The sequence below is a fragment of the Coregonus lavaretus genome (assembly GCF_964263955.1).
Source record: "Coregonus lavaretus genome assembly, chromosome: 7".
Lineage (NCBI taxonomy): Eukaryota > Metazoa > Chordata > Actinopteri > Salmoniformes > Salmonidae > Coregonus > Coregonus lavaretus.
Window position 1 is genome coordinate 49613222 of NC_139994.1, and position 14432 is coordinate 49627653.

The 14432-nt window shown below is 43.1% G+C and overlaps 1 protein-coding gene across 1 annotated transcript in view; it reads left to right on the plus strand.

Annotated features, from left to right (window-relative positions):
* Positions 1–8840: 8840 nt before the first annotated feature.
* The window catches only part of LOC311132737 (tyrosine-protein kinase SRK2-like), a 28587-nt gene continuing 22995 nt past the window's right edge, over positions 8841–14432 (plus strand). Inside the window, exon 1 of the mRNA XM_084166035.1 lies at positions 8841–9427. The gene's annotated coding sequence lies outside the window, so the exon portion shown is untranslated. The remainder of the gene's footprint in view (positions 9428–14432) is intronic.

The following is a 14432-nucleotide window of genomic DNA, read 5'->3' on the forward strand; positions in this document are numbered from 1 at the left end:
GCGCTTATGTGATTAGCATGAGTGTTGTAAGTAACAGCAAACTTTTCAGGACATAGACATGGCTTATATGGGCAGAAAGCTTAAATTCGTGTTAATCTAACTGCACTGTCCAATTTACAGTAGCTATTACAGTGAAAAAATACCATGCTATTGTTTGAGGAGAGTGCACAACAACAAAAAACTTATCATGGCAACTGGTTTGATACATTCACCTCTGAAGGTAAATAATGTACCTACATTCAGTAATATTGCTCTGATTTGTCATCCTAAGGGTCCCAGAGATAAAATGTAGCATAGTTTTGTTTGATAAAATCCATTTTTATATTTAAATGTAGGAACTGGGTTCTACAGTTTGAACCCCTGCTGTCTCTGGCTCCACACCCACCCTGCCCGGTCATCTAGATGTGTGAAAGTTAGTGTATAAGCTAATGATCCATCATGTATGACATTCCTGGTAGTGTGTAAACTTACATTTTGTATTACCATATCATTTTTGTATGTTCTCTATAGTTATGTACTTGAAAATGTATCAATTGACCAATTCGGCACATTTGGGCAGACTTGATACAAAATAGTCCAGTATTGCAATGCTTCACTGGATCAATCTGAAACTTTTGCACACGCACTGCTGCCATCTAGTGGCCAAAATCTAAATTGCGCATAAACTCCTATATGATATCATGGCCTTTCTCTTGCATTTCAAAGACGATGCAACAACAAAAAATAATAGAAAACGCATGTTTTTTTGTTTGTATTATCTTTTACCAGATCTAATGTGTTATATTCTCCTACATTAATTTCACATTTCCACAAACTTCAAAGTGTTTCATTTCAAATGGTATCAAGAATATGCATATCCTTGCACAGGAACAATAGTGGACATCTAGAAGCAAGTGGGGACAGCAGACTGGGATAGGGAGAGATTGAATATGTCCGGAAACACTCCAGCCAGCTGGTCTGCGCATGCTCTGAGGACGCGGCTAGGGATGTTACCATTCCTATAGAGTAATAGCCCTACAGAAAAAGTCCCTGAAGCCAAATTTCTTAAGGGATTGAAAGACAAACTGATGCTCTGTGTCGAATGCTTGATAAAAATCACAAAAATAATATGAAGCTATCCTCGGTTATTATGTCTGAGTAGTCAAGTATGTCTAGTACTTATCTGATATTGTTAGAGATATGTCTGTTTCTCATAAAGCCAGACTGTATTTCATCAATTATTGCATCCAGGACATCTTTAATTCTCTTTGCAAGAAGTAAATTGGATATCAGTTGTTGATGAGAAGCAAGTCATTTTTAAACTCAGGGATCAGTGTTATTAAACCCTGGTTCATTGTAGGAGGGAGAACATTGGTTCTAATACTCTCTAAAAGTCCTCAAGTAGGAAGGGAGCTACTTGTTCAGAGAATAATTTACTAAAGATTCTGACTAATTCCAACAATACCTTGTTCTTTAGATGTTTGATAGACTCGATAATCTTTTCAACAATGATGGGTTCCCAAAAAGTCCCAAAAACTATCTGTGGATTGAGAGTAGTTAGAGCTATATAATTTTCTGTAAAAATGTCTACAATAGTTACCAATTAATTTAGGGTAATCTGTAATAACACCATCAATATTTAGCTCATGGATAGTCTTATTTGTAGAGTGACATTTCAAAAGTCTAAAGAAATTGGATGAATAATGTTCTCCCTCGTAAAGCCATTTTTCCTATGTCTAAGAAAGGTTGATTTTAATCTATTGTATACATTCACTGAGTATACAGAACTTTCTATGACATAGACTGACCAGGTGAATACAGGTGAAAGCTATGATCCCTTATTGATGTCACTTGTTGAATCCACTTCAATCAGTATAGATGAAGGAGAGGAGACAGGTTAAAGAAGGATTTTTAAGCCTTGAGACATGGATTGGTATTGGTATTTGGTATTTTATTAGGATCCCCATTAACATTTCAAAAGCAGCAGCTACTCTTCCTGGGTTCCACACAAAACATGAAACATTACATAATACAGAACATTAATATTCAAGAACAGCTCAAAGACAAAACAACATCAATTTTAAAAAGGCACACGTAGCCTACATATCAATACATACACACAAACTATCTAGGTCGAATACGGGAGAGGCGTTGTGCCGTGAGGTGTTGCTTTATCTGTTTTTTGAAACCAAGTTTGCTGTTCATTTGAGCAATATGAGATGGAAGGGAGTTCCATGCAATAATGGCTCTATATAATACTATACACTTTCTTGAATTTGTTCTCGATTTGGGGACTGTGAAAAGACCCTTGGTGGCATGTCTGGTGGGGTAAGTGTGTGTTGCAATTGGCTCAGAACAGGGCAGCACGGCTGGCCCTTGGATGTACACAGAGAGCAAACATTAATAATATGCATGTCAATCTTTCCTGGCTCAAAGTGGAGGAGAGATTGACTTCATCACTGCTTGTGTATGTGAGAGGTGTTGACAAGTTGAAAGCACTGAGCTGTCTGTTTGAACAACTGGCACACAGCTCAGACAACCATGCATACCCCACAAGACATGCCACCAGAGGTCTCTTCACAGTCCCCAAGTACAGAACAGACTATGGGAGGCACACAGTACTACATAGAGCCATGACTACATGGAACTCTATTCCACATCAGGTTACTGATGCAAGCAGTAGAATCCGATTTAAAAAACAGATAAAAATACACCTTATGGAACAGCGGGGACTGTGAAGCAACACAAACATAGGCACAGACACATGCATACACACACATGATAACATATGCTCTATACACACACGTACACATGGATTTTGTGTTGTAGATATGTGGCAGTGGAGTAGGGGCCTGAGGGCACACACTTAGTGTGCTGTGAAATCTGTTATGAATGTATTGTAATGTTTTTTTAAATGTATAACTGCCTTAATTTTGCTGGACACCAGGAAGAGTAGCTGCTGCCTTGGCAGCAGCTAATGGGGATCCATAATAAATACAAATACAAATGTACTGGGCTGTCCACACCACCCTCTGTAGCACCATGCAATTGAGGGCAGTGCTATTGCCATACCAAGCAGTGATGTAGCCAGTCAAGATGCTCTCAATGGTACAGCTGTATAACTTTTTGAGGATTTGAGGGCCTATGCCAAAATATTTCAACCTCCTGTGGACCATTTAAAGTTCTTAGTGATTTGGACACAGAGGAACTTGAAGCTCTCGTCCCGCTCCACTGTAGCCCTGTCGATGTGGGTGTGCTCGCCACCCCCATTTCCTATAGTCTACGATCATCTCCTTGGTTTTACTGACGTTGAGGGAGAGGTTGTTGTTCCGGCCCCACACTGCCAGGTCACTGACCTCCTCCCTGTCTCATCGTCACCGGTGATCAAGCCTACCACCGTCGTGTCGTCAGCAAACTTGATAATGGTGTTGGAGTCGTGCGTGGCCACGCAGTCGTGGGTGAACAGGGAGTACAAGAGGGGACTAAGCACACACCCCTGTGGGGGCCCCGTGTTGAGGGTCAGCGTAGAGGAGGTGATGTTGCCTACCCTCACCACCTGGGATTGGCCCATCAGGAAGTCTAGGATCCAGTTGCAGAGGGAGGTGTTCAGACCCAGGGTTCTAAGCTTGGTAATGAGCTTGGAGGGGACAATGGTGTTGAATGCTGAGTTGTAGTCAATGAACAGCATCTGTTGGGACGGTATGCAAATTGGAGTGGGTCTAGGGTGTCTGGGTTGATGGAGTTGATGTATGCCATAAACAGCCTCTCAAAGCACTTCATGATTACAGATGGTGGTAGTCATTGTGGCATGAAGCCTTAGAGTTCTTGGGAACATGAATGATGGTGGTCATCTTAAAACATGTGGGGATTACAGCCTGGGACAAGGAGAAGTTGAAAATTACTGTGAATATGCGTGCCAGCTGTTCTGCGCATGCTCTGAGAACGGGCCCTGGAATACCATCGGGCCCAGCGGCCTTGCGGGTGTTGACCTGATTAAAAGACTTTACTCACTTCGGCCTCTGTGTCACGATCGTCATACATAGAGGAAGCGGACCAAGGCGCAGCGTAGAAGGCGAACATATTTATTGGATATTGATCACACGATCAAAACAACAAAACGAAGACGTGACAGTCAAATGTAGTACACAAACCAAATACGAACAAGATCCCACAAAGAATAGCTGAACACAGCCTACCTAAGTATGGCTCCCAATCAGAGACAACGAACCACAGCTGCCTCTGATCGGGAACCACCCTGACCAACATAGATCTATATGATCTAGAACAAAACCCAAAACCTAGACAACACAACATAGAAGCTACCCCGTGAAACTAAACATAGAAAATCCACACCCTGGCTCAACATTTCAGAGTCCCCAGAGCCAGGGTGTGACAGTACCCCCCCCCAAAGGCGCGGACTCCGACCGCGCCAACAGAACACCACAGGGGAGGGACCGGGTGGGCACTCCGCCTAGGCGGCGGATCCGGCTCCGGGCCTGATCCCCGCTCCCTCTCCAACCCCCCAAAGTACCCCTGGTCCGGTCTGGCCCCGCTGACCGGAGCTGGACTGCACACTGGTGGAGCGGATTGCTCTAGCTCCGGCGTGAAGCATCTGACCGGTGCCGGACCAGCCACCGGTGGAACAGGCACGGGCCGTGCCGGACTGACGACGCACACCACTGGCTTGGTGTGGGGAGCAGGAGCGGGCCGCGCCGGGCTGACGAAACGCACCACTGACTTGGTGCGGGCCGGACCGGGCTGACGAAGCGCACCACTGACTTGGTGCGGGGAGCAGGAACGGGCCGTGCCGGGCTGACGAAGCGCACCACTGACTTGGTGCGGGGAGCAGGAACGGGCTGAGCTGGGCTGACGAAACGCACCACTGACTTGGTGCGGGGAGCCGGAGCGGGCCGGACCGGGCTGACGAAGCGCACCACTGACTTGGTGCGGGGAGCAGGAACGGGCCGTGCCGGGCTGACGAAGCGCACCACTGACTTGGTGCGGGGAGCAGGAACGTGCCGTGCCGGGCTGACGAAGCGCACCACTGACTTGGTGCGGGGAGCAGGAACGGGCCGAGCTGGGCTGACGAAACGCACCACTGACTTGGTGCGAGTGGCAGGAACAGGCCGGACCGTACTGGGAACACACACCACTGGCCCTACGTGGGGATCAGGAACAGGCCGGACCGGACTGGCAACACACGCCAGTACCTCTCGCCGTGCCTCTACATCCTCCATCCCCTCTTCGACCAGTGGCCCCCGTAACCTGGCGGCCTCCTCTGGCAACCCGCTGGGCCGCTCTATCGCGGCCTCCTGCTGCCCCGACGTCGTGAGCCCCCCCCTAAAAATGTTCTGGGAGTCTCTCTTCCCCGTGGGCCAGGCCTCTATAATTCTCGCCCAACTCTCGCTCTTCTGCTTCCAATCTCCGCCATTCAGCTCCTCCTTCGGCTTGACCCAGTCGAAGCTCTTCCTCCATTGTTCCCACGTCCACCCACTCTGCTCCTCACTAGGCTGCTTGGTCCAGTACTGGTGGGATCTTCTGTCACGGTTTCGGCCGAGGCTGCTCCTCCTCCTTGTTCGGGCAGGCTTCAGCGGTCGTCGTCCCCGGAGTACTAGCTACCACCGTTCGATGTTTCATGTTTGTTTGGTTTTGTCTGTTTGTACACCTGTCCCTTGTTAGTGTTTGATTTTGTTTCCTATTTAGTTATCGTGTGTTGGGTCAGGTGTTATGTGTGATTGTTATGTCAGCTGTTGCTGTTGATGGGTTTTCTCTCTCGTGTTGTTTGTGTCGAGAGTCCGCACTGCGTGCGCCTTTTCTTGTTTTTTCGCACTGTTGTGTGTGTGCGTAATTTGTTCATGCCTCCCGGTTGGGTTGGCTATTCACCTGTTCGGAGTTACTATTTTGGATTACTAAAGTCTGTTGACGAACACCCTTGTTCCTGCGCTTGATTCCCTGCACCACATCCACACTCAGCGTTCTGACACTCGGAGAGCGAGATCACCCAATCTTCTGGGTAGGTGGCGGCCCTCACACCCGGCACGATGTTGTTATTGTCAAAGCGTGCATCAAATTCATTGAGTTCATCTAGTAGAGTGGCATCGTTGGGCATATTACGGCTGGGTCTTCCTTTGTAATCCGTAATGGACTGTAGCCCCTGACACATGCGGCGGGTGTCGGAGCCTGTGTAATGTGATTTCACCTTATTCCTATATTGTCCTTTTGCTTGTTTGATGACTCTGTGGAGGTCATAGCGGGACTTCTTGTACTTGTTCCTGTCCTCAGCCGTAGCATCAGGGTTGTCTGCGATAGCTCTGGGTGCAGTAGCCCTATCCTTTAGTTTAGCGCTAACCTCAGTGTTAGTCCAGGGCTTTTGATTGGGGAAGCAGCCAACCTTCACTGTGGGGACAACTTCACTGATGCATTTCCTAATGAAGCCGGTGACGGAGTTGGTTAGCTCGTCGATGTTATTGGCAGAGTCCCGAAACATATTCCAATCAGCACTAGCATAGCAGTCCTGTAGCATAACCTCTGATTCTGGTGACCATTTCTCAACAGAGGGAGTCACAGGTACTTCCTGTTTGAGCTTCTGCTTGTAAACAGAAAGCAGATTTGCCGAATGGCGGAAGAGGGAGGGCCTTGTATGCTTGCTTGTGGGTAGAATAACAGTGATCTAGGACTTTCTTGCCCCTAGTGGCGAGGCAGACGTGTTGATGGAAGTTGGGCATCACGTGTCTTAATGATGCGGAATTAAAATCGGTGGCAACCAGAAAAGCAGCCTCTGGATGTACGTTTTCCTGCCTGTTTATAGCCTCGTACAGTAAAACGTAATTGCGCTAGCGCTAGTTAGCAACTTCCTTCAAACTGCATGCAGAGACATAAAAATGATAACCACAAGTGTATCTGACTTTGGGGATGTAGATCTTTATCTGCTGGCCTACCCTTCCTCCTAGACTCTGATTGTTGCTTTTATGATATGGTTATATATATTTGCTTTGCTTTTAAAAAACAATTTTTCTATTTTAACTTTTATTTTATGCACTTTGAGATTATTCTTGTATAAATACCTAGGTGTCTGGTTAGACCGTAAACTCTCATTCCAGACTCACATTAAGCATCTCCAATCCAAAGTTAAATCTAGAACAAAGCCTCCTTCACTCATGCTGCTAAACATGCCCTCGTAAAACTGACTATCCTACCGATCCTTGACTTTGGTGATGTCATTTACAAAATAGCCTCCAACACTCTATCACAGTGCCATCCGTTTTGTCACCAAAGCCCCATATACTACCCACCATTGTGACCTGTACGCTCTCGTTATCTGGCCCTCACTATATATTCGTTGCCAAACCCACTGGCTCCAGGTCATCTATAAATCACTTCTAGGCAAATCCCCACCTTATCTTAGATCATTGGTCACCATAGCAACACCCACCCGTAGTATGCGTTCCAGCAAGTATATCTCACTGGTCATCCCCAAAGCCAACACCTCCTTTGGCCGCCTTTCCTTCCAGTTCTCTGCTGCAATTGACTGGAACGAACTGCAAAAATCTCTGAAGCTGGAGACACTTATCTCCCTCACTAACTTTAAGCATCAGTTGTCAGAGCAGCTTACCGATCACTGCACCTGTACACAGCCCATCTGTAATTAGCCCACCCAACTACCTCATCCCCATATTGTTATTTATTTTGCTCATTTACACCCCAGTATCTCTATTTGCACATCATCTTCTGCACATCTATCACTCCAGTGTTAATACTAAATTGTAATTATTTTGCACTATGGCCTACTTATTGCCTTACCTCCATAACTTACTACATTTGCACACACTGTATATACATTTTCTATTGTGTTATTGACTGTACATTTTGTTTATTCCATATGTAACTCTGTGTTTGTTGTTTTTATCGCACTGCTTTGCTTTATCTTGGCCAGGTCGCAGTTGTAAATGAAAACTTGTTCTCAACTGGCTTACCTGGTTAAATAAAGGTGAAATAAAAAAATAAAATGAAAAACGCTTTACAAATGTAATATTTTTTATTTCTTTTTATGTTTAAGTGCACATAAAAAATTTAAAAGAATAACCTGAGACCTTTCTTACTTGGAAATAAGTATTAATAAATGAATAAAACAACACCAATATAAAGTAAAACAGAGCAGACCTGTATGCCCCTTTAAGACAGTATCTTGGTTACTGTATGTATAACTTTGTTAAAAGGGGAAAGAAAACCTTCAGTCATCATCATGAGTCTGTAAACAATATAGGCCTTATTTTGGTCTTGTCATACAAGAAAAACCTACTACTTTAAATGATTGAGGTAACTGAGTAGTCCGAAAAATAGTAACCTAGGTAGTTGGTGAAAAAAAATGAGACTACCATGGCTGGGCTGGGCTGGCTGCAACCTGGTCTCAGAGCATTTCGTATTATTCTTTATGTAACGCCGAGACTCTCCTTTTAGTATGATATGATATGTTATGTTTCGTATGGTATGTATTCATTCGTGGATGTCAATCATCCATTTCGTATGATATGTTACGAATTGCAATTCGTACAATATGTTACGAATTTTCAGTGCATATTCCAATTTGTTGTGGCTAACTTTAGTTAGGTGGCTAGGTATCTAACACTAACATTTGCTAGATGGCTAACGCTATCTAGGCTAGGGGTTAGGGATTAAGGTTACTACACGTTTGCGTTATACACCCACAAGAACACCCTCCTTTCGCTTTTGCCTTAAGTAACCTTCTGTCTTAGGTGGCCATACCAAAGTAACATATCATAGTCATTTGAGTGTCCGGATTTACATTTACTATGTTACGTCTAGTGTATAAAACCAGGCTACAACGAAACCTGATGGAACTTACTGAACCGAATAAGTTCGTCCCCACCCAACTATCGCCGCGCGACATAAGTTATCAATTTTGGGCATTAGGCATGTCAATTTAGCCTCTCCCCTTTCGTGCAAAAGCAGCGAGGAAATGAAACTCAAGAGTAGCGTTACCAGAGAGGAAGAGGCGATTCAAGAGGGGTAACTTGGCCCAAAATCTGTCTCCTCCAGCAGGTTGCGTTTTTTCGTCCACCAAGCGAGGAGTTTTGCATGGAGGTCAATGAGTGTCGAATTTGGCCAACAAAAGAAATAATGCCTTATTTGATCGAATAGAAGTTTCGTGATGTTAAGGTTGTTACGAATGTACGTATATAAGCATACACACCTGGCATACAGGCAACTTTGAAAAATACGATTTAATATTCGAGTTATGCCTGTTTTTCACACGATATCTGCCTTCTCATTGGCTAGAATGGCGCCACGTGATCTCGCCTCCTCGCTCTCCTGCCATGTATCATAATCTCACTGTTAGACATGACCATCTCGTCATTATAAACGTATCTCTGACCTAACTTTTGTATGACATCGGTCTGTTGGTTGGTCTGGTCAATATTTGTAAAAGGTAAGTGTAATATTGGGGCAATTGGTGAATCTTCAGGTAAATGTATTATTGGGAAACCCTGAATATGCAGTGACATTCTTTGTTTTTTGTTTTTACCTGCTGTGTTCGACTGCAGCCTAAATAGGTATCTTACTTTTGGATATTGGATGTATCCAGTTTATAGCGATGGTTATCCCCTTATTTGTTTGTACATGGGTCGTTTCACGATTGTTTACGGCTCTGGGTCTGTGTTTGATACTTGTCTGGCTTGGAAACTGATCATAGAAGCGTTGTTCATTGCCAATGAGCGCTTGAAACACAATTCGCAATAAAAACGGAAACGATGCAAATTCCTTAAGCCAGTATGGAAAATGTCATTTCCTGATGAAGTGCTAAATTTAGAGACTGCTTCGAATGTGGCATAAAGTAGTCTATTCCATTTAGAAGTAAAAAAAAAAGTATAATATTCCATTCGATGGAAAAAATCAACTGCAAACGTTATGACATCTGTTTAAAATATCGAGCCTAGGCCTACTCAAAAGCAAAAATCCTTAATTTAATTTGCCTGTGCACCACCCAAAACGACATAAGGCAGATACAAGCTTAACATAAGCCTAAACAGTAGTTTGAGCAACGTGCGCTTTTTGGTTAGGCCTACACAATATTAGACTGTATTACTCATATATCTCACTGTCTTTACCATCACTCAAAGAGAAAAACAATATCTAAAGTGTCTAGTAGGCCTAAAGTAATGTGGTTCCTGTCATATAAAAATTAATTTTCAGAAGCTTGGTTTACATCTGTGATGTTCTGTGTTGTAGCTTAAGATAAAATAATGGCTTTATTATCCCCGTGGGGACATTTGTTGCGGCACAGAGCATACATAAAAACACAGTGAAGCATAGACAAGGACATATACTGACAATAAATACAGGTAGAAAAGGTGCAATTCATGAGAGACCAATGATTCATCGGTACACGAAGTCAACAATAATGTCACCTGTAGGCCAGCCTGCCTTATTGCCATGGGACAAAGAATTGCCTGTCTCTATTGCTGATTCATTTTGTACCGTTAACTTTCGCCCCGAAGGGAGTAGTTTAAGGTTATGAGTAGGCTACGGTTACATGCACATAACAATACGATTATTGTGAATAGTCAGATTAATATAATAGTTCGATTTAATCGTTTACATGCTTTGCAAGAATAACGATTTCACTAATAATCCTGTTTACATGGACACATCTGAAATCAGGCTAACTGATGGGACTTTGATAAATGCAGAAAATCGCCATTCAAAACAAACATTCTACCACAGCGACCATGTTATTTTCGGACAAAGTTTATATGTGAAAACGTTTTCAAAGATTCATACATAAATTTTTCCGAACTCACTTAACTCGCACAAAAGAAGGAAGCTTGCGCTGCTCGTCCTAGCACATGCGCAGACCAATACACCGCTTTAAGTCTGATTAACGCCTTGACACATCAAAATAGTTTTGCGCAAAATGGAACGCAGCTTCATCTGGATATGTGTGCAACAAAAGTTCAACATTAACCTTCTGCTACCATTTCCGTCATGCCACCAACTCATTCAGTTTGACGCATGCGTTCGATAAATCCAACGTATGCACCACACAGAACCCACTGCAACTGCCTGTGCAAAGCAATGCGGAAAGGCAAACGCAGCGTTCCATTGGAAATGAATGTACTTCTGGTGTGCCAAAATGCAATGAAACTGTTGGTGAGATCAAGGCATAAGGCGTTTACATGTCCTAATAATTAGAAAGGTTGCTCAGAAAACCAGGTGTTTTAATCGGGGTATGTTTACTTCAGTGGCGATTTTAGCATGTCAATCTTGGTGGGGCAAACACATTTTTTTTGGGGGGGGGGGGGTGCATGCCAGCAAAGCCACTACACTACACTACACAACACTAAACAATATATGAATTGCACTATAAGGGTGACAAACGGTGCCCACAAACTGTTAGGGCCTACATAAACTGTCCCAACAGCAGTCCCAACACCTTACCACTGCTACACCTGGTTATCAGCGGAGCCTTGTCTGGCAGCGAAACAGTTCATTCAGCCTCATTTACTGCCTTTTAAAAAACATAGCTGATATGGCTGACTTGCTTAAACAAATGTGGTTTCTACTGACAATTGAGATGTCCAAACTATGGCATAAGTGGACGACAAGCGGATAAGAGGCAATCCGTAATTTCGATTAAGACAATGAGCGAGCTAGGACGGACGTAGTCAATATAACTATTTGTTCAGCAGTTTTGAAATGTACAGCGACAGAATTCAGAACATGGGCCGTTCTTGCAGTGTTCTCCCTGTACACCAAGTCAGAACCGTAGGATAAATAAGGGGGGCATATAAGCAGGCAATGAAAGCTCTTTACAATATTAAATGATTACATTTCTCTAAAACAGCTTATAGGCTACATGTGCACCACCGAGTCAGAACAGTAGGTGAAATTAAGAGGTGGAAAATATACCAAATTATTAGGGTGAGGCACATGGGCTACTAACAGCTTAGTATTACTTTCTTAGCTACAGTATACATATCTCCCTGGCATATTACATAATTTATGCAGCAGCATACAAGGCATTTTTTGGACTCATCTTGTTGTGCTGTGCTCACTTGAACAGGAAGGTGGCGCGGCAGTCCTTCGTGGACACATTTTGTCATCACACGTGGTTGAATCGTGATGACGTCAGTGATCTTCAGGTCGTAGCTCTAGAAAGAGGCCCGAGTTCCCGACTTACAATTCCGAGATGGATGACCGTTCAAAATAATTTTCCCAGTCGGTGCTCGTTTTTTCCTGAGTTCCCATTTGTCTTGAACTCACTGAAGTCAGATTTCCCAGTTCTGAGTTAACAGTTGTTTTGAGCGGGGCAGAAATCATGCTGGATTGACAGCATGGCCAATGTTCAATGTTTATAATTTTAAGCTTGGAAAAGAGATCCTTAAACTGAGAATTGTGATTACACACCCACTCCACTTGAATAGCAGGCTAGTGATTGCTTTGCAATGCTTGCAGTTAGCCACTGATTCCTTCCAAACCACTCATTGTTGAATTTGCGATTTCCAACTTGTTGTGTAATGTTTATGTCCAATGGCCGATGAGCACCGATACATTTTATCTATAATTTATCTTCATATGACAAGGATTAAAAATGATTTGCCAGTAAATTGTCGACTTGATTCATGATGATGACTGCTAGCTAAGATTTTGAAAGTATGATGTAGATATGATCAGTCCAATCACAGCTACTGTAGATATAACGTGATTTGACGTCATTTTATCTGTGGCCAATGACCTTGAGCCTTCTTGGATGGGCACTTCTAATCTAACTCTATGGCAGCACCCAAGGGGCTTGAATTTTCGAGCTCTACCCTTAGATTTGGCAGTGACGTAGTGTCCCCATGAGTGAAAGAACACTGAGCCAATCATGGCGCAACTAGAGAACATTACCAACCGCTACGCTCCGTATTTTCCGCTGGCTGCCCCACCACTACAGAAAGCACTGAGCTAGGCTGAAACACCTGCATTTTGGAGCTGCCTTGCTCAAGAAAGCAAAAAAGAGACCATGTTTGTATGGAGGCTTTATTAACTCAATGATTATTATTTTTTTTTTTTTACATTGCTTGCAAACTGATATGTGACACGTATTAATGCCAAAATAACATGCAAAACAGGCAACCCCCCCACCTGCCCTGAATGACGGGTCGCCACTGGTTTACTTCGATTATGACCTTACACCGATTTAAGATAACCAGAACAAGGTGTTTACATGACTAATGCCATAACCGGCCTACTGCCATAATCTGTTTAATATTGAATTATTAGTGTGCGTAATTGTAAACGTACTAAGATGTACTACTTAAACAAATATAGGCCTAATGATGGTTCTAAATGCGCTCTGAGTCCATCATTTGACAGGCTCATGGATACAGTAATTACAAGTTACCTGAGCAATTTTTCAATGTATTATGGTGACTGCACATGTTTTACATGACCACATGAGTGAAAGGTTGTCTTTGTTGTCTTAGGTCTCTCTTTATGTAGTATTGTGGTGTCTATCTTGTCGTGATGTGTGTTTTGCCTATATTTTTATTTTGAATCCCAGCCCCCGTCCCCGCAGGAGGCCTTTTGCCTTTTGTAGGCCATCATTGTAAATAAGAATTTGTTCTTAACTGACTTGCCTAGTTAAATAAAACATTTTTTTAAATAATTTTTTGGGAATTACATACTGGCCGTAACCGCAGTAAATGACTAGTTGCTAATCGAAACCATATTTTCAAAGTTATGTTTTTTGAAAACTTTATGAATTAATAGTAAAAATAATAAGATGTGTTGATTGCTTATGTCTTCACACCCCAGAGTTAATAATTGGAAGCACCTTTGGCATCCAATACAGCTGTGAAACATTTTGAATAAGATTCTACCAACTTTGCACAACTCTTACGACAACATACAATGCCAGTCAAAGGTTTGGACACACCTACTCATTCAAAATATTTTTCTTTATTTTTACTATTTTCTACATTGTAGAATAATAGTGAAGACATCAAAACTATGAAATAACACATTTGCAATCATGTAGTAACCAAAAAAATGTTAAACAAATCAAAATATATTTTTGATTTTTCTAAGTAGCCACCCTTTGCCTTGATGACAGCTTTGCACACTCTTGGCATTCTCTCAACCAGCTTCATGAGGAATGCTTTTCCAACAGTCTTGAAGGAGTTCCCACATATGCTTAGCACTTGTTGGCTGTTTTTCCTTCACTCTGTGGTCCAACTCATCCCGAACCATCTCAATTGGGTTGAGGTCGGGTTATTGTGGAGGCCAGGTCATCTGATGCAGCACTCCATCACTCTCCTTGGTCAAATAGCCCTTACACAGCCTGGAGGTGTGTTTTGGATCATTGTCCTGTTGAAAAACAAATGATAGTCCCACTAAGCGCAAACCAGATGGGATGGCGTATCGCTGCAGAATGCTGTGGTAGCCATGCT